Here is a 21,974-nt window from a genome sequence, read left to right on the forward strand (position 1 = left end):
CTAATACAATACACTAGTGTTGAATGTGAAAAGGGGTGCTATTAATAATTACCCTAGGACAACAGTGGACATGATGACTGTCCTGGATATATTGGGACATCTGGTCACCCTAGTTCTCAGCCATGTAAAGTACTAGAGCCCCTCTTTTTTTCTTGAGTTTTCCTTTTTATGCCTCAGAGAATGCTCCTTCTTTAAGAAAAAAATAATAAAATTCCAGAATCTGGTGAACAAACATATGTTAAGACCATTTATTCTTTTCAAGATTTGACAGACTTGAGTCATATTGATTCTCAGTGTGTGTCTTTCCACACTGGAGCCTAATCGTTTTAGTTTGTTCTCCTATCACTCCTCCTCAGCCATGGGGTGATTTTTAGCAGCCCTTCTCCAGACCTCCAGGTCTACGGTCACTGTTTTAGGTGCAGTGAACTTCTGCTGTGTTCCTAACGTACATGCTAATGGGGTCCGGTGGTTTGTGAACCCTTCTATCCACAGGATCCATGACGCCTATTCTCCCAGTGATGATTTCAAAAGACAGACTTGTACTCTGTGGAAATGGCCCTACCCAGGAGACCCACAGTTTTGGCCAAGTTGTTCTCATTGCTCTTTAGTTTGCTATATGATCCTGCCAAAGTAGTAAATTGTCATACTAGATGCTCTCTGAATTAGTTCGTTACTGCCGCATAACCAACCAATCTAAATTGCAGGGACTAAAACAACAAATTATTATTCATCATGTGTCTAAGGGGTCGCTGGAATCGACTAATCTATGCTACCCTTGGCTCAACTCAGCTGGGCTTTCTGGTGCATCTGCTGGTCCTCTGGGCAGGTAGCTCATTTAGCACAGGCTCAACTGGGGGAGCTCTGCTCCACTAATCTCTCATCCTTCTTGGAATAGCAAGCAAACCAGGGAAGGCTCTTCTTTCAAGACAGCAAACCTAACAGCGCAAGAACATTTTAAGTTTCTGCTGCAGCATGTCTGCTAACATCCTATTGGCCAAACCAAGTCAAATGGTCAAACTCAGGCTCAGGGCAGGAAGCACACTCTGCCCACAGAGAGACCAAAGCAAGTCAGTTGGCCAAGCCTGACATCAATGGGGTGGGGTTCTGTCTCTCTGATGGAAGGGCAGGGAGGTGGTGCACATCTTTCAGCAATAAACAACTCTACCTAGTTCTCTAAGATATCTTTTAGCTTGGTCTTCACTTACTTCTTTTTTTAACGTGCATAGCTTCTTGCTTTAAGCATGATAGATACTTAATAAAGGCTCAAGGGATTGACCCATTTACCTTTCTCTTACTCTTGTGCTGCTCTATTGCTTTTTAAAAGTTCTCATTCCAGTTCTCTCTTTCCAATAGTCTCATTCTGTGGTTGACCTGACACTGACATTGGTGACTGTCCCATACATTACTGAGACATAGCCCTGACTCAGAATGACAGTAGCTTCCCTAGAATTAGGAAGAGTCCTCTCTAAGTTTGAATTCTAGGAATCCATTCCCTGGAGTACTTCTTGTACAGATTTTTCAGAGTAGAGCACTTGGGTATTTTAAAATAATTTTAAAATGTCAGATGAAGAGTTTAAAGGGCACCGTATTAACTGGTGGGTGGTGTGGTGTGCATGCATGTGTGAGAGGTGGGGGGCAAAGAGAAAGAGAGAGGGAGGGAGGGAGAATTAGTTTCCTTGACGACAGTATGTCTAATCAACTCCCTCCCCCCAATTTTAACTAAGTTAACACCGTTTATCCTTTTCATTTCAAGAAAACGTAAATCAAAGAGAATGATTTCAAATGAGGTTGTAGAGAGAGAAATTGCTGTATCATCTCCACTCTTTGTTCCCACCTCTGGTGGAAAGGGGAAAAAAGCAAGGTGATGGCATAATTTCTTCATACAAAACTGTCAACATTTTTCTGCTTTAGAAAAAAAGATGAGCCATAAAATGCTGACTTCTTTTTAAACACGTCCATTCCTGGATTTGCAGGCAGAACAGTGGTGGGGCAAAGTCCCGATTGAGCTCTGTGGTCTTGATGAGACTGAGTGTGCTCACCTTTTAAAATGAAAGGGATGAACTAGCCTATATTTAAGGTCCTTTCTAGCCCTAAAAATTGTCTTGTTACTGCTTAAATTTTACCAAAATGTTTTCACTGGTGGGGAATGTCAAGGATGAATTACGTTCAATGAAAGACGCTTCCTTTACACAATGATTTGGTTTAAGTTGTATTAATTTTTTAGACTATTTATTATTTAAAAGATTTTATTTACTTATTTGAGAGAGAGAGAGAGGGTGTGCACAAGCAGGGGGAGTGGCAGAGGGAGAGGGAGAAGCAGACTCCCTGCTGAGCAAGGAACCCTACTCGGGCTCGATCCCAGGACCCTGGTATCATGACCTGAGCCGAACGCAGACGCTTAACGGATGGAGCCACCCAGGTGCCCCTGACTACTTTTATTTTTTTAGAAAATACTATCAAGACCAGATTGGTCTTCTTGAAGATTAAAATGATAGACTGATTCACCATTTGACAAGGGAAGGCCCACACTATTGATGCCATACAGAGAGGCACTGTGAAGTTAGGTGGCAGGACAGTACTCCATGTTGGGAGAAACGTGCACAGACAGGACCTCCTCTCTGCTCTGGACCTGGAAGCCAAATATGGGGATCATGATGCTTATAATCTGGTTGTTATCATAGCAACTCAGTCAGAGTTTGGGTCTCCAAACTGGAGATCGGCTCCTTATTCATTTTCCCTCCCACTCACTGCTATGGGGAAGATACTGCTAGAGAAGCTTTCTGCCAAGAAGGGTTGACAACATCACTGTTTATTGTCATCGCCACCACCGCCACCACCACCGAGAACAAAATGTCTTTACCAAGTATCTAATTATGTAGCCTGCTTTGCCACGCGCTGTGCAGATAAAACTACACATGTTGTCTCTGCCTTCTTTGAACTTGAATGTAAAGCAGATGGACTGGCATGCATACCTATCCAGTTTTTATTCACAATACTTGATTTGAACTCTTCTGAATTGCACAGTAGTACCCCTGACAACATAATAGGAAGAAAGCGAGGCTTTACGGTTTTAGACAACCTGCAGTCAATTAATGATTACTGGTTAGCTCCTTCAGTCTGAGCATGAGCCCCAAGCTGGATTTATATTCCTTCCTAAACCCTGAGAGAATAGCATCAACATAATCATCAGACATTTGTGACTGGATAGAAACAGGATGGAGATTATTTTCCCTTCCAATTTGTAACTGACTTTATAATCCAGTGGATGACAAGCCTTTATTATACTATTACTATTAATTACTTATAAATACTTATGGCACCTAAGTTCAGCTCATTTGTGACTCCTAAAGGCTCCTATCCAAACTTCTTTATCCTTCTCTTTTCTGTCTTTTAAAGTGATAGCTCGTAGCTGTTTTCCCCCATCTCTTCTTGCCCTTACATCACTTTGACCTTGATTTCTAGTATAAGCTTCTCTCCCTCTTGTTGAATTTGATTCTCATGCTTCTTGGCCTCTGTCATTCTCTGCCCCTCCATTTGATTAGTGACCCCTCATTCCTGTATCCTTTATCAAGCCAGATTTGTTCAATGGTCTCATATACCCTCATTAGAGCAGTAAATTGCAAGTGGGTATGCATGCACATTGTATATAATTCATAAAGTACAAACAAGTATTCAGCAAAAAATAAAACTGACTTCCTTCTTGGACTTTTAGCCACTCATCCCCAGAAGCAAACTCTGTTATCAATTTCTTAACACTCGGATGGATAATATATGATAGATGCTGTTCTTTAACTTGCTTTGTTCATTAATGATATTTGTGAAATTGTCCCATTTCAATACATTCATTCTTGTTAAATGGTATTTTATTTTTTAAGGATTCCATTGTATGGATGTATCTTAATTCTAAAAATAAGTTCTCAATTGATGAACAACTTTTGCTCTTATAAATAATGCTGCAATGAATATTCTTGTATATATATTATTGCTGTCTTATGTAAGTAAGTCTGCAGGATAAATTCCTACAGCAAATTATTAGGTCAAAGGTTATCTACATTTTTTATTTTATTTTAAATTGTTCTGTCTAGGAGTTATATCCATATACATTCTCATAAATAAGTATATGAGAGTTTCTGGTTCTCTCACGTGATTGCCATTAAAATGTGGTGGTCATGATTTTAAGTCTTTACCACTTGATGGTACTTTTGATTTGCACTTTTCTGATTATGAGCAAGCTTGGATATCTTTTTGTATGTTTAAAATCCATTGCATTTTGTTTTCTGAAGAATCCTTTGCCACTTTTCTATTGGATTAGTGATCTTTTCCCAATTTAGTTGTAGAAGCTCCTTATATATTAAAGAAAATAGACTGTTACATCTAATACACATTGAAAATATTTTCTCCTATATATTGTTTAACTTTTATTTCTGGTGTATTTTTTCCAATCAGAAAACATTTGGTTTTTTATTGTTGAATTTAATCAATTTTAATGGTCTCTACATTTTGGATCTTACTCAAAAAGATATATATATACATTTTTTTTAACGTCCATTTTTCTGGTGTTTTTTATTTCATCTAAAAAATTTAGATATTTAATACAGCGGGAATTTATTTGAGAGTAAGGCCAGAAGGAGGCATTCGCTCTTATGTTTTTCAGATGGTGGTATTCCATCTAGAAATTCACCCTTTTCTAACTGAAATGAACGTCATTGTTATCATTTATTAGCTCCCGCATCTATTTCTGACTTCCGTGCGCCATTCCCCCGCCTAATCACATGCCAGCGCTGCACCAAATAACCGCATTTGGATATCATGCATGTAGCAGCTCTGGTACCCAGCAGTCGTAGAATGTTCTCAGAACACCTTTGCAAGCCTCAGAATCTGAAGCAATCTCTCAGGGAAGCTTGAGTCCCTGAACTGAAAAAAAAAATCAATTTAGCAAACAAATAAGGCTTTGGTATAAAAGGCCTGGCGCTTAGACACAAGGTTCATGCCCACAGGAGGTGGAGGTGTCTCATATGCCTCCAACTTGGAGGTTTTTAGCACCATTTTTATTTAATTAGCTAGCACACACGAACTAATAGCACCTTGTCACCAGGCAGTGAGGAAGTTGAGAACTTTGGGATGCATATGGAAAAGCAATGAAAACAGTAAGGTCATTTCAATGTTTTTTTAAGCTCAGATTCCATTGCGCCATCCGTTAGGAGAGTGTGTGTTTCGGAAGAGAGGCCGGTACAGAACCTTGTAAGTGCTCTACGCCATCGTGCTTATGTGCGAGGCAGGTGCGGCTGCAGGACAGCGCCGAGATGGTTGGCTTTAATGTAGTCGGATGGCTATGTCATCAACGTGCGGGACATCTGCTGGCCCACCTCCATAGATACAGAACTCTGGGAATGAAAGGGCTCTGAGGGGCTCAGCCTGCTGCAGCCCTGTGCCCCCTGGGTGCTCTCTAAGTAGACACAAGACACTTGAACACGCTGCACTGGACTTGAAAACGTGGCTGAGTATGGGGCGGGCTGGAAACTACTGCTGCTTTGTTCAAGAAAATACAAGTGTTCAGACTCACCCCTGGGCAGCTGATAGAGGGGAAGGGTTCTCCTTTTGAAACTGGACTGAGCTCAAGAGAAACACAGATGCTGAAGGATGGCAGAACGTTTAGGTGGGAATGAAGCCACTATTGCAGAAAGTTGCACAGATGCTCATGCATAGGAGTCAGAAGTGTACGTTTCTGCAGCCGATCTGGAGTGCATGCCTCAGAAAGAGAGTCCTTTACTAAGTGTGTGACCTAAAGATGTGAGTCAGTTTGAAGAGGAATTAATGAAAATGAAAACTATTCTAACGTCAAAGAAGACACGATATCCCTGAAACTATGGAATGAAGTACAGAAATCCTGAATTATTTTAACATCTCTGGCCATGCGGCCAGATGGGGGGCAATATTTGGGTCTCCTAATTTGGTAAAAGTTTAGTCTTTCATGAAAGTGTAGAAAATAAAGCATAGAATCACCATTTTCAGGTAATATGAGTCTGAAACCAAAATTAATATGAGACCTGGTGGTCTATATGCCATAATTGTTGGGAATCATACAGTGAGTTAAATATCCATATTCTCGCTGGTCAAAAGAGATCAATTGCTAACACTCAGCTTACAAGGGCACATTTTAAATGAGTAATTAATTACGCTGGTGTTGCATTTGGGGGGTGGGGCATTGTTTTATAAAAATGAATAGAAGTGGCTGGTTTTTTTCCAGGAGACCTTTAAGAGTACGAAGAAAGTTGTCAGCAGGAAAATACATGACAAATATCACCCATCAAAACATGTAGCCCAATAGGTAGAATTATCAAAGGAACAGTTGTCCTAAGATAATTAGGCAATCAAGACCAAAAAGGACAGGAAGAATTCTGTGAGCATCCCACTACTCATGAATGAGCCTTGCCTAGACTCTTCACATCTCCATCCCTATCACAATCTCTCTCCCTGAGTTACTACAAGGCTTCCATTCTTCCTTATGGTTTAACATCACCTTTTTTTCTAGTCTTCATCCAAAGACCCTTCTGATGTTGACCCATTTTTTCTGGGCTTCAAATCCCTTCTTTCACCCACCATTTCTCACCACTTCCTTTCCGCCACTCTCATTCCATGACAACCTATAGGTGGTGGTCACTGCGTACTTGAATGGCTCCTACTGTCCAGGTCTTTGGGACCCACACTCCTGAAGATCAAGAGACTATATGAACTCCTCTTCCTGGGGTAGAAAAACATCAAACAGAGCATTGCCAACTTACACTAGGAAACCGGGGTTCACATTCCAGCTCCAGGTTGCCTATCTGCCCCTTGTTAGCTTGATGGATTTAAGCCAACCTCTTCCCCTCTCCAAGCCCCAGATTTCTCTAAATAAAATGAGGGATGTGGACTCTATCAGTGACTTTGACACTTGAATTATGTGCCTCGGTGAATAATATATTTTACATGGTGATCTAGGACACACACACACTTGAAATAAAAGTCTTACAAAAGATCATCTTATTTACTCTAAGATCCACATTGACCTATTCTAGTCTATTATTTCCTGGAAAAAAAAAACCAACAAATACAAGCTGGTCACGACTCACTAAATTGGTTTCATAACCACTAGCAAGTCAAGATGAGCAATTTGAAAAGCAAAGGGCCAGATGATACCTGAAACCCTTGCCAGTTCTAAATGAGGTGGCTGCAAACCAATGGCTCAACCCCAACAGTCTCCGCTAGAAAATTCATATAAGCCCCTGTTTTTATGGTGGTTTAAGACTCAGAGATCCCTGACCAAATCAGCAGCTGAAATAGAATATAAGCTGAACCGTCCCTCCAGAGATGGGGTTCCTGCACCTCATTGCGGAACCAGCGCTTGTTCCTCAAGAGCACCTTGCCACTAGTTCTTTAAAATCACGAGTTCAGGCATTATTACAATTACTTCCCAGCCTTAACCCAGAACCTTTCAAGCGAAAAAGCATAACAAAATATATGGGTTGGCAATTTAAAATATCTGTCAGGATAATTTTTGCATTGAGGGTCAATATCTAAGTAATTCATGGGAATACCCTGTCTCAGCGAGGTATGGCCATCCTTGCTTACTTCCAGCGGATGGGGTAGCAGAGGGAATGGCCTAGAAACTGGAAACAGCCCCATTCACTGGGGTGGCCAGGTATGGAAAACTGACCAGGCTGGGAGTGCTGACAGAGCGGGTTCCAGCCAATGAGCAAAGCACAGTGTTTAAAGGGCAAGAAATTGGCAACTCCCCATTTCAGCAAACACTGGCCATTGTGAACAGTCCAGGAGAAGGCTGCCCACAGAGAAGGTGTCAGCGGGACAATGATCAGGCATCCAGAAAGGCCGGAATCAGGAAGGCCTGTCAGTGAATGTTAGGGCCCACCAAGAGGGGGTTCCAGGCCCTCAGAAGCGGGTCTGGGAGGAGGACGAGCAGGGCATCAGGGGGGAGAGGCCTGGGGACAAGTCAAGCACAGGCGTTTAGTCCTCAGACTGGGGGCAGGATGTGAAGCCCAGGAGGCAGAAACCAAACCCAGTCCCTGCTGTCGTCTGGGGACAAGAGATCCACCCTGGCTGGAGTAGATCATTTATCCCCCAGATGACAGCCATGCACCAGTGTGCCCCTGAACAACAGAACATCTCAAATTAAAATTGCATAAAAGCTCTATTTCCAGCTAATATTTTCAAATAATAAATTCCATATTTAATTGAATTGTACCTGCAACAAATCCAAGTTGTTCGACCCAAAATGCAAAATAGAATTATGTAACCTAGTCATGAATCACTGTGGCATTTGCCAAGGCATTCTCCCATCTGGAAGCAGGTCCAGATAACACATGGCATGAGCAGACATCTTCTGTCGAGAACTCTTTTGCACAGATACTCTCAAAAATTGCACACGCTTACCCAATTCTTATGGCTCTCAACCCTAATTAATTGAGAATGCAAATAGCATCCCTATTCTGTCCAACAAGAAGAATGACACACCATCTTTGATTTCATGATGTAAAAAAAGTCATGACTAAATTCAAAGGAGCAACTAATTCCCAATTCACACAGAGCTTAAAGTTCCTCTTTATCCTGATTTTAGGAGCAGAGAAACTTTTTTCAAGTTCTTGGAACCCTTGAATGATTAAAAGGAAAAAAAGCAAACAGTTTTAAATCTTGTTACTCAACACAGGGCAGAAGGCAGAGGCGTCTAAATGTCTACACTGAATTAACTCTAGATACATAGTATAAACTTTCAAACAAACTATCACATATCATCACACACATTTGAAATTCTAAGTTTTGAATTATCAAATTTTATCTTTAAATTGGACCATATAGGGGCACCTGGGTGGCTCAGTCCGTTAAGCATCTGCCTTCCGCTCGGGTCATGGTCCCAGAGTCCCAGGATCAAGTCCCACCTTAGGCTTGCTGCTCAGCAGAGTGTCTGCTTCTCCCTCTGCCCCTCCCCTTGCTTGTGCTCTCTAATAAATAAATAAAATCTTTTTTAAAAAATGATAAAATGGACCATATAGGGGTGCCTGGGTGGCAAGGTCAGTTAAGCGGCCGACTCTCGGTTTCGGGTGAGGTCATGATTTCATGTGTGGTGGGATCAAGCCCTATGTCAGCCTTTGTGCTCAGCATGGTTGGGGGGGGGTCCTGCTTGAAGATTCTCTCCCTCTGCCCCTCCCCCCCACATGCACTCATGCTCTCTCCCTCTCTCTCTGGATAAATAAAAACTTTATTAAGAAAATAAAATAAAATGGACCATATTCTCCTTTGTTCCTCAGGACCCCTAAATCTTTTAGAGTTCGGGTCATTTACTTTGCACTGCAATTATTCCTGGTCAGTTTTAAGTGTGATACTTCCGCCGCTGTGCACACGAAGTAATTCCTAGCAAGGGGCTGCCAGGTTTTATGATGCCTGCATGCCTGGGGCAGATCATAGCAAGTGAATTACTAAAATAAGTTCCTTGATTAGTATCTGCATCTCAAGACCATGCTCCTCCCAACTTCTCCCCCATCACACCCCCAAACTGGAAGAATTTTGCAACCTACTATGTGAAATTTTCCACTCTGAGTGAGGCTCGCAGGGTACTGGCCTACTGACGAAGGCCTGACTCTCTGACATGCTCTCCAGGCTCCCCGCATTAACCACTAAGGAGGCACTGTTAGCAAATGATGCTATCTTTGCCCCTGTTTAAAGAGGATCTTATAACCTTTGCCCTGGGTCTTTGGCTGGGGGATGGCCCGTCTCCGCATGGTAGGTGGGCAAACGTGGTGAGCATGGTTATTTTGTGTTCCAACACCAACCAGCACCTCCTGACACCACTCAGGCTGCAGGGGAAGTGGCACCCAGGTATTGATCAAGACTACTGCCCTTCCACGGGGCGCCTGGGTGGCACAGCAGTTAAGCGTCTGCCTTCGGCTCAGGGCGTGATCCCGGCGTTATGGGTTCGAGCCCCACATCAGGCTCCTCCGCTGGGAGCCTGCTTCTTCCTCTCCCGCTCCCCCTGCTTGTGTTCCCTCTCTCGCTGGCTGTCTCTATCTGTCGAATGAATAAATAAATAAAATCTTAAAAAAAAAAAAAAAGACTACTGCCCTTCCTGACAGGACCCCCGGGGAAGTAAATCCAGGTCCCGGCGGGGTCATCCTCCTCCATCTTCCCCATTGCTAATTCAGTGCCCGGTGCATATTAACCACTGGAGAGGCCATTGTTGAGTGGACCTTACACTTTCCTTTGAAGGGTGTCTCTAACTCTCCAAGTTCTCTTCTCAGATTCACTGCCAGACTATGGGTGGTGCCTTATGACTCACATGGCCACTGGATCCTTCCAAAGGACTCCAGCCTAAAGATTCTTTTTTTTTTTTTTTAAGATTTTATTTATTTATTCGACAGAGATAGAGACAGCCAGCGAGAGAGGGAACACAAGCAGGGGGAGTGGGAGAGGAAGAAGCAGGCTCATAGCAGAGGAGCCTGATGTGGGGCTCGATCCCATAACGCCAGGATCACGCCCTGAGCCAAAGGCACACACTTAACTGCTGTGCCACCCAGGCGCCCCCAGCCTAAAGATTCTTAACTGCTTCCCCAAAGTTGTAGATGTCTCTGCTAGAGTTTGGGTCCCTCAGACCATCCCAGTTCTTTGCCTTCCTTAGCCTGGGATCCCACTAGGATGTTATCTCCTGAATGGACACTTAACATCCTGAGTTCTGTCCTCCCCCAAATCCATACTTGTTAACGAGTAACAGGCTTCCGTGTCCAAGACCCCACAACTGACATCCACAGAATAAAGATTTCATCAAAGTAGGTGGAATGGGCTTTCATGCCTCCACATCCCATGGCTGTGGGATTAATGGGTCGCTGGATTCCTGGTCAGATCCAGGTGCTGAGGATGTCATGCATGAAGGACGTTTGGCTGGAGGGCTTTTTTTTGTGGTAAAATACAACATAAAATTTACCATCCTAATCCTTTCTAAGTGTACAGTTCAGTGGTATTAAGTACATTCAGACTGTTGTGCTCGATCCCCACCCTTCCCCAGAACTCTTCTCATCTTGAAAAAACAAACGCTATACCCATTAACCTCCCCCAATCCCCCCTCCCTCTAGCCCCTGGCAGCCAACATTCTACTTTCTGGCTTTATGATTTCGACTGCTCTAGGTACCTCAGATAAGTGGAATCATACCATATTTGTCTTTTGTGACGGACTTATTTCACTGAACATAATGTCCTCAGGGTTCACCCACGTTGCAGCAGGTGTCAGAATTTTTTTTTTTTTTAGGGCTGAATGATCTTTTATTGTACGTATATACCACGTTTTGTCTATCCATTCATCTGTCTGTGGACCCTTGGGCTTCCACCTTTGGGCTATTGTGCACAATACAGCTATAAATATGGGTGTGTAAGCAGCTCGTCGAGATCTCACTTTCAATTCTCTTAGGGATATATCCAGAAGAATTGCTGGATCATGTGGTAATTCTCTTTTTAATTTTTTGAGGCACTGCCCTACTGTTTTCCATAGTGACTGCACCATTTTACATTTGGACAACATTTTGTAACAGTGCTTTATTATTCCCTTTGACCGTGGCCATGTGGCCACTACTTCTTGCCTTCCAACCTTGAGAGTGAACTCCTAGAGAAATGTAAACTTCTCCTTGTGCTCTGGAATCCAACTGGTCCATGTGAGCCACACATTTCTAATTGGAATGCATGGCCCCAGTCATCTTGCCCCAACTTCCTGTTGACTATAAGCCAGCAAGCACATTCTTTACCAGACTAGCCCTGTTATCAACAAGTGCTTGAACTGCACCATAAATTCAGTTCGTTTTAATAAATTCCCAGTAGTCCCCTCCCGGAGCCCCTTCTCCTCTTATCTCACTCTCTGCCAAACCCTTTACAATTTATGTGTTTGCTTTTCAATTCTGCGTTCAGCCCCTCCAAGCTTCCTCTTCCCCTCCAGATCACTGTAGCCTTTGTGTCTCATCTCAATTTAGTCCTGTGTGTCTGGGACTCCTGTTGACGTCTACTTTCTCGTTCACGGGGCCACGTCTCCTCTCCTGGGCACCGGCCCTTCGCTATCCAGGCTTCCCACCTCAAGTAACTTGTCCAGATCATGGCCTTGTTTGTGGCGGTTTGCTGGAGGAGGCACACCGAAGTCCCCCTCGGTCCTCGCAGCCTCTGCACCGAGTGTGCGCTCACTGAGAGAGGCCGACGGCCTTCACAGCTGGTCACGTCAAGGGGAGATGGTGGGTGGCCCGTGGAGAAGAGCACGCTCAGGTGCATCAGTTTGGGAGGAAGTTTCGAGGTTTTGGCTGGGACAGAGAAAGGGAGAGAGTGCACGCTGAGGGTGTGCTAGGCCAGTGTGATCTGTGGGGCAGCCATAGAGAGCATGACCTTGGCAGTGCGGGAGAGGAGACAAACCTAAGCCTTGGTACTAAGAAGTGGGTTACTCGCAGGCAGTTGTGCACGGAGCCGAGAAGCGCAAGGGGAGGCCGGAGGGGGAGGGGATGGAATTTATAAACAAACAATCCTTCTAATGGCCCAGGTGAGCGATGACAGTGATTTGGCTCATCAGAAATGTAAGGTCTAAACGAGAGGGAGAATTTTATCCAGGACATGTCCTGTAGTGGCAGAAGTGAACAATTTGTCCATGCTAAGGAATAAGACACGAGTTGACATTCGTCCCTGAGCACCGGCTTTGAGTTCTGGAGACAAGTGGTCACTGCCCCCATGCTGAGAAGGGGAGCGTGGCAGAGAGAAGGGCAGTTCCACCTCTGCTGCGATCAGTGGGAGCTAGGGATGAAACACGGGGTCCCCGCTGGCTTGGGGACAAAACACCCTAAGGATCACGGAGCTGCCTTAGGATGGTGCCGGGAGGGTGTGAGTCCCAGAATATGCTTGGAATCTGGAGTCTCTGGCCTCTCATCCTTCAACAATCTAACGTGCTGTTTCCCACAGAGTGTCCTTTGGACCATTTCCATGGACAATAATAATTGTTACATGGAAAATAAAAAGGGGGCGTTCCCCCTGGTCAAATGCTAGAAACACTAGGTTAGTCAAAGGAACACAGGTCTCTTTATCGTGGGACTTCTCAGAACCTTTCGTGTAGTAACGTGCTTGGAACATCTCCAAGGCAGACATTTGCATGCAGGGTTTATTTGACCACAGAACTTGTTTTTTGTTTTCCAGAATATCTCTTGGGACTAGAATATGGAGAACAGGCTTTGAGAGAAAACACTGATCTAATAAATAGCAGCATTTTACTCCCAACGTATTCCCCATGAAACACAGCCATTGAGAAGAACAGCTTCCTTCACCAGTGTGAATTATCAGTGTTGCAGCCAGTAATTACTCATTACCTCCATTTCAAGATTGTCTCTGTCTCTCTCTCTGTCTCTGTCTCTGTCTGTCTCTGTGTGTGTGTGTGTGTGTGCTCATTCTGAGACGCTGTGGAGAACGAGGAACACACTGCCACGTGTTCTGCATGTTTATTTCTTCCCTTTGAACCTCATACCTTTTTCTCATTCCTTTCTCTCCCCCACAGACAACCATTCCATTGTCCTTAACATGTATTTTTTTGGGCACACATTCTTGCAAACTGTGTTATTTGTGTGTATTACCCTTAGCTTATCCCGATGGCGGCGTCCTCGATCCCAGCTTTGGCTGTTTTCACTGAGTGTTATGCTTTGCAGACCGTCACATCACTGGGCTCCCATAGAGCACGTGGCCCCATGCATCCTGCCCATCCCCGCTCCTGCAGGGGGACACCCGGGGTCCTCCAGAAAGCAGCACTGCTGTGGACCTCTTTTAACGCTTTACGGACTCGGTGCACATGCTATAGGCATATATCTTGCTTTTATGACTGTGAGAGACATATATCGTTGTTTGCTGGGGCTGCTGATGTAGTAAATACCAATCCATAGCTGTTTTCTGGTCCTCTATCTGGATCTTGTCCCTTCAGGACAGTATCTCATGTGACCATCCCCACAACCCTGCTGGTTTTTTGGCTGGGCTGATTGCATTATCCTCCATTTATATGGGAACATAAAGAACAAGAATACTATGTGATTAGCAAGAGGTGAGTGCAGGGCTGGGTAGGTTCTCCCCCTGCCCGGGCTTTTTTTAATCTTAAGGAGGCTCCACGCCCAACATGGGGCTTGAACTCACAACTCTGAGATTAAGAGCTGCATGCTCTACGAACTGAGCCAGCCAGGCATCCCTGGTTCTCCTTACTTTTTTTTTTTAAAGATTTTATTTTATTTTATTTTTTTAAAAGATTTTATTTATTTATTCGACAGAGATAGAGACAGCCAGCAAGAGAGGGAACACAAGCAGGGGGAGTGGGAGAGGAAGAAGCAGGCTCATAGTGGAGGAACCTGACGTGGGGCTCGATCCCATAACGCTGGGATCACGCCCTGAGCCGAAGGCAGATGCTTAACCACTGCGCCACCCAGGTGCCCCCCTGGTTCTCCTTATTAATCCACAGCCTTTTCTGTTCCACTGTTGTTGTTTCTTGGATGCTCCCAACACTCCTGGGACATTGGCCCTAATGCGAATTCACTTCATTATTTGTTTACTGTCCTGCTCTCTTGCCACACGCAAGCTCTATGAGGACACGGAGTCTGTCTCCTCTGCGGGGATATTCCCAGTGCCCACAACAGTGCCTGACACCTAAAAGGGGCCCAGGAAACATTTGTTGGGTGACTAGAGAAATCACCTCTGAGCACGTGCCTTTCAGGACAAGACCTCATCAGGAAGGTCTTGCGATTTTGCTGATTTAGGTAATTAGTATTATTTCCTCGTGACATAATGAAAGGAACTGGGGGAAAGTCTCTCCTACTAAAATCAAGGTTTTGGGTGGAGGGGTCTATAATCTTTCCCCATCAGTGACTATGCTCCCTCAATTCAGTAGTGACCCCATAGAAGTACAAAATCGATTTGCTGCCATGGCAGGCCATGTTGGGATCCACAGGACAAGCAGATGAGGGAAAGGTGATGCTCTCATGACACCCAAGCAGGGCTCCCCTCTCTCAGGCCATTCATCACGCTCTTCTGCAGCTACTAACCCATGTCCTCCTCAGAGACCTCCTCTAGCCTAACCCTTGGGGGTCTGCCTAGGGTGCCCAGAAGAGCACCAGATTGCGAGCCAGACCTGGGTTCTGGTCTTAGCTTGGCTGTGCCCAGCCATGGGCTAGAACAGGTGACTTAACCATCATCCCTAACCTTTAAGAAACATGTGAGCGCCTGCCACCTCCCAGGTCTGACACGAGAGTCAAAGAACTACCAGGGCAGCCTGTCCAGGGAGCGGGGGTGATTCCTCTGCTCCTCAGGTCTGTCTTTGAAAGGTCTTCTTAACCCAGCAGGCACCCCGGGAGAGTGCCAGCTTCAGGACCCATCCCCAGCCTGGTGTGGGGTAAGCCTCACTCTTCCCTGCTGCGGGTCCTTGGGGAAAGCTAGGCAGGAGTGTCTCTGGCCTTTTGTGCCTCCCGGGGAATCCCTGCCCTTTCTCCTCCTCCTGGCCGTGGCAAGTGTCCATGTGGTGCCCACGGGTCACCTCACCTCTTGGGATCTTTATTTTCCTTGCTATGCAATGGGGTGGGGTGGTAGGTGTTGGGCTAGAATGATCATCTTGGAGCTTCCTTCTCTCTAAAACACTATGACCTAGGCTTTATTCCCCGCCCCAACCCATGACCTGGGCTTTACGTCCCCCTCCCCCGCCCCTTGTTTCTCCCTTGCTGTGCCTGAAATCCTTCTGCCACTGAATTCTCCTTTCTTTGGAGTCAAACACCTGCTCTGATACCTGGCCCAGGACCATGCGTGCCATCCTGGCCCTGGGGCTCCTCCCTGGCCTCACGGTCTTTTTTAGAACTGACTCCAGCTTTTGTGAAGCCCCACTATTCATATTCTGCATCCACATGGCACCGGGGAGAGGAGATTTTGCTACAGAGTCTCACACAAATATATGCCCTGCACGTACTCTCTGCAACAGGACACACACCCACCGGAACACACACACGTACACACACACAGCCCCCTCCAGAGCCCAGGAATCTACATGCCTGGGCATCACTGTGTGGGCGCAGATATTCAGGGACAGCCAAATGACTATTTTAATGTTTCTTTGTCCCTGCAGTGCCATCTAACTATTTATTTAGTAGCTTGATGCTGTTTGCATCAACAACTTTGCTTTATAGGCTGTTCTTCACGTTTATGATTCTTACTGTGAAAAAAATTGCTTGCCAAACATCTGTTCTGAATTTGTTTTTTCTTTATTTTTATTTATCTATTCCCTATTGAATTAAATTTGCACCAAGGACAGTAACTTCAATTGGACTCTTCAGTGTCCTTCAGGATTGCTATACACTTCAATACATCTCTTAATTACTCTTTTTTTTATTGTTATGAGCTAGACATACATACCAGGGCTCACACAGGCAGATTGGTTTGTAGCTTACCTCTGCCTGTCCCCCTCTGGGGAATAAGTTTTATTAACTGAATAAATTAAATGGGCGGGTATATTCAATAGAGTAGAGAGGTTTATTGTTGTAGGTTTGTTTCAGATAATCCCCCCCCCCCCCCGTGCTGCCCAGTTCCCTTTTCCCACCATAGCTCTGTTCTGGAGAAAGCTTGACGGTAGCTTGACAGAGTCACAACTCAACCAGGACTGGAAGGGCCACTTCATCTTACAGATGAAGAAGCTGAGGGTCGGGGGAGAGGCTAACTTCCTGCCCCAGAGCCAGAAACTGGTGAAAAGTGGAGCGCTGCTTGAACCCGCATCTCCTGGCTGCCAGGCCTGGGGTTGCTCCTAGGCAGCGTGAGGCCTCCTGGTAGGTCCCTGCCACCCCCCACATGCCGTGCCACCACCGTGGACCTGGGCCCCTCCTGAGTGCGCATTTGCATGTTTTCCATGGGTGTGGCTGGCAAGGGTTGGGTGAGGGAGGGGCAGGCACCGCTTGCAGGCATGGCGGGTCACAGGTGGGCCTGGAGCTCACTCACTCCCCTGGAGGCCTGCTGTGGTTCTCCAGCCTCTTCCAAGCGGGCTTCTGTGAACTCAAGCGAGAGTCATCGACCCCCTACTGTCACCACTGGAAACCCACCTTAAGACCAACAAAGCGTATTCCTGGCAGGAGCCAGGAAGGTCCCTAAGGAAGGGTGGTGAGACCTGCTTTTCTACTTGATACCTGGGAAATCTATCTACCAGGTTTAGGGACTGTGACCCCAAGACTCAAGGGACTAGCCCACAGTCACAACATTCTAACTCCAAATGTATTGCTCTTTCTGCCATCAGTTCTCAGCCTATCCTGGGATGCGCGTATCCTTCTCCCCCTTCTTTATGACCTTTCCCACACTCTTTTCAGAGCCTGGGTCCATTTCTTCCAATGGCACAAAGACAGAGGGGATAATTTCCCCCATGTCTGGAAGAACTCACTGCTGGCTCCTCCCCAGGCATTGTCCACTCAACAGATGTTTTAGTCTTGGTTATGTGTATAGCACTGAGCTGATGGCAGTGGGGAGACCATCCCACCCTGCCACAAAAAAAAAAAAAGTATCACTCATTTTTTGTTTCCTGAAGAGATTTGGCATCTAATTTAGAAGAAAAACACATAGGCCAAGTTACACAAGAATGCCAGGTAGTAAGTGACTGAATACATGATTAACCGGACAACCTGAAGCCATGAATAAGGTAGAATCATGGGCCAGTGAAGGCAGAGAAGGCTTCCAGAAGGACGCAGTACCTAAGCTTGGTCTTGAGGTATAAGAGGGAGATGAGGAGGAAGAAGGAAGAGAGTTCCACCCAGTAAGAACAGTTAGAGAAAGACCTTGGAGTGGGATCAGTTGGCGCAAGAGAAGCTGACCATCGGGACAGGGGGAAAAAGATGGAGCAGCGGCCTGGTCCATGTTGGCCCATGACCCTGAAGTGAGACTGGGGCTCTCTGCTGATTACACTCTCAATGGCTGGACAAGTCCTCCCCCAAAGGGTGATCTGAGAAGCTCATCTCGGTGTCACCACGTCATGGAACCTCTGATTCAAATGAAATCTTTGGGAGAGCCACTGGGTTGCAGTGGGGAGGTGATCTAAGGGTTCTGCGTGCTCAGCTGCCCCCCAGGTGACTGTGCACAACCGAAACTGAGATCACCAGCGCCAGCCACAAAGACAGACACACCGGTGAAGAAGCTAGTAGAGCCCTGCATGTGGACGCCTCTTCCATAGCAGTGGGAGAGAGACAGGAAGAGCGGGCCACGGCCTCTTCCATAGTGGTGGGAGAGAGACAGGAAGAGTGGGCCACGGCCTCTTCCATAGCAGTGGGAGAGAGACAGGAAGAGGGGGCCACAGGTTTTGGAAGGAACAGAGACTACCAGGTGGCTTTTGGAATGCAGGATAAAGAGAAACAAGGTTCTGAGGTTTCAAGTCTGGCTTCAAATGGGCTGGTAGCAAGAACTGGGAAGTCAGGAGGATACCAATGACTTCCAGGAGGAGAAAGGCAGATTCCAAACCATCCCTCCATTTACTCCTATGTATGAGGTGCTCTGCCAGCTTCTCAGGGATACAAGGGGAAAAGATTCATAGTAGTAAGGAACCTGTCCATAAATAAAACAGAATGAGATGCAAATCAACAGAGGAGTGGACCAGGTGCTATAGAAACTGCAAGGAAGGGTCTGAGAAGGCTCCAGAAAAGAGCAGACAGGTGACCAGACTATCAGAAAGGGTTTTCCAAACTAACAAGATGGAGACAGGGATATCAGAGGGAAAATTGTGTGTGAAAGAATGGGGGATGGAGATATACTGCAAATTTGGGGACCACAGATAACCTTTTTTTATAGCAATTATATGTGGCTGTGGTTCCCAAACTATGTGCTAAGGCAACCCAGGGTGCCACGGTGAATTTACAGGGGCTTCCTGGGATATTTTAAATATTCATGGAGAACACAGTGACATCTGTTGGTTACTGTGAGAAGTACTTTCAATTTATGTGTATTCCTTTTTCCAATGTCCACTAAGCTGTGAGAACACAAATAATTATTGAGTTGTTTGGACTTACGTGCTTAAAAATGAGACTGTTGGGTACTTCCTTCAGACTTGGGGGGCTAGGAAAAGCTACTGAGTCACTAAGGGTGCCATGAATTGAGAAAATTTGGGAACCTTGGTGGAAGAGGAATAGGGTAGGGAGAGAGGTTACCAGCTCCTGCAGGGCCCCTTGTGATAGGCCAAGAAGCGGGACATATGACTTCAAACAACGGAGAGCCATCGGAGGTTTATCAGACATGGGACAACACAGTCAGCTTCTGTTTCCAAAGGTAGATTTGACCTTGAGGGAGGAGTTGGTTTGGAGGAGTTGGTTTAGGGGCTGCTGCAGTGGTCCTCATGAGAGATATGGGGCCTCTACCCTGTGGCATTGGAGGTTGGGATTGGAATACACATGCTCCATTAACATGACAGAACTCCTACTGCATGCCCACAAGTGTAGTCAGTGCTAAAGGTCAAAGATAAATAAAAGAAGGTTCCTTTGTTTAAAATACTCACAATCAAGTGGAAAGACAGCCAAGCACACATCTAACTACAGTTAGTGGAGAACCAGTAACAGTTAAACAGGCAGGAAAATGAGAAGGAGGGATGCTATTCCAGGAAAGTGGGGGAATAGCATGTGCAAAGATGTGGAGGCAAGGGATGATGGAGGCTTTCAGTGAATCAGGCTGGTCATCAGTCCCGGCTCTTGGGGTGATGGGGAATAGGGAGAGACAAGGCTGAAGAACAAGGCAGGGGCCAGGTTGTGAGGGATGCTGCAGTCTATGCTGAAGACTCCCAAAGGCCTTGATGGTGACCAACCACTGAAGGGTTTTAAATAAAGGAGTGACACAATTAGATTTGCATTTTACAAGGTCCTAGGTGGATAACTGAGTGGGGACCCATGCGTAGACAAGCAGCAGGTTGGGAAGACAAGCCAGAATGATGGAGACATACATCTCTGAGTGGGATATCCAAAGTCCAGTCAGGACGTGAGAGACCAGAGACTCTACCAGTGGGAAGAGGGCAGAAGGAAGACACTGAGCAGGCCCCAGGCCCTGCCAAGAGCGGCCGGTTCGGTCCATCACGCTGTGTAAGGCTGTGAGGTCAGGATCAGCCTCCAGGCATGTGTGCACTGAGGCATCCCCATGCAGGTGGCACACTCCCTGCTCCCAGAGACTCCAGACTCCACGGGCCTTTGACTCTGTCCCTGCTCCTCTAGAAAGTGTCCCTGGCAACTTGAGTCTGCTCTGCCTCTCTGCTGACTCAAGCCTCCTGGGCTCTCATGACAGATTGGATAGCAAGATGCCCCAGTGAGCCGAGCCGGGACAGACTTCCAGGCCTCCCGGAGCGATTCTTCCTTCCAGGGCTATTCTTTCTCCAAGCGCCATGCCAGCTGCCCAGCCCAGAAAGCCAAATGCCCTAGTACAACTGGCACTGGACTTCTACTTAGCTTTTCTCAGAACTTTCTGGAAGGTGAGAGTCTGGGACTCTGACCACAATGACCTCCTTCAGGCTCTGCCCCCCTTCCCCCTCAGTGAGCACCCTACCACTTCCACATCTACAGGGCAGGCCAGAGGTTAGGCTTAAGGCCAGACCAGCAGTTACCCTTCAGCATCCTCCACCTGCCACGAAATCACACTGTCACCGAGGCAAGGATTTCTCGGCTGCCAGAGGAGCTGAAGGCCCCCATCCGTTCTTCAGACTCTACCTGGAAACCAGGAGTCTCTGGATGAGCATTCGGATTTCTTCTGCAGACGCTGGGGGGTGGGGGGCCAGCTTATCACCTCTTCCCCCTGGGGCACCCTTCACTCAGCCTCTTCACCCCCCACAAAGTGGCTCTAGCAGGGTGGGGGCCTCACACTTCTGATGGAGCGGTGATCATGACCCGCACGTACCTAAAACCTTACTGTGGGCAAAACATTTTCATGTTCTTCATCCAACCCTCCTAGTACACCTCTCTGATTAAAGAAACTGGCTCGGGAAAGTTGTGGTTTGCTCAAGGTGACACAGCTGTGAAATCCCAGGGCAGGGCCTTGAACCCGAGTCCCTGCAGCTGCACCACTGCCCACCCCCACACTGACTTTTGAAAGACGCCACGGGGCCAATCCGGTGTCACACACACTCATTATAAAGTACTAGGACATTAAAGAAATAAACACAATGTGACTAGTCAAGGTCCCCCATCATTTCTGGCTCCAGATACCTGCACTGTTAGCTAGTAGAGCTTCCTGTAGATTTCTTCCGGGGATGTTATTAACATGCCCCAGCATAGTGCCTGACGCAGCATATGTGCTCAATACATGCTTGCTGAGTGAACTGATAAAGAGTCAGATGGACTGTTATTTATTCACACAACTATAGGTACTAGTTTACAACGTGCTTTTCCGTCCAGCTATGTAACCTGGCCATCCTCCCGTGTCGGGTTCTGTATGTGCCTCTGCTGAACAGCCTGGAGAGCTTGGCCACCGGGGACAGGTGCAGGCTTTCTGGAACAGGGCCAGGCAGCCCATAGGCTAATACCAGCAGCCTACCCTGCCTCAGTGCCCAGAAGGCAATTATCAACTATCTTGATTGAACTGACTGGTCAGTTAAAAAAAAAACAAAACAAAACCAGAAAACCTGCTAATTAAACAAACAAATGGGTTTTCTTATTTGCACAATACTTTACTGATTGGCCTAAATTTTCTCTTCAACCAGTTGCTCTGGAGTTCAATTAGCATGTTCTTATGTGCATAAATAAATATAAATGAACGTCATTGGCTAAGAACTTTTACCAAGAGGGGCGCCTGGGTGGCACAGCGGCTGAGCGTCTGCCTTCAGCTCAGGGCGTGATCCCGTCGTTATGGGATCGAGCCCCACATCAGGCTCCTCCGCTGTGAGCCTGCTTCTTCCTCTCCCACTCCCGCTGCTTGTGTTCCCTCTCTCACTAGCTGTCTCTATCTCTGTCAAATAAATAAAATAA

General features: G+C 46.2%; 1 protein-coding gene across 4 annotated transcripts in view; it reads left to right on the forward strand.

The window, feature by feature from the left end:
- The window catches only part of TBXAS1 (thromboxane A synthase 1), a 161,545-nt gene that overhangs the window by 47,445 nt on the left and 92,126 nt on the right, over positions 1-21,974 (forward strand). The gene's annotated exons all lie outside the window — the stretch shown is intronic.

This window comes from Ailuropoda melanoleuca, chromosome 1, assembly GCF_002007445.2.
Source record: "Ailuropoda melanoleuca isolate Jingjing chromosome 1, ASM200744v2, whole genome shotgun sequence".
In the NCBI taxonomy this organism is placed as follows: domain Eukaryota; kingdom Metazoa; phylum Chordata; class Mammalia; order Carnivora; family Ursidae; genus Ailuropoda; species Ailuropoda melanoleuca.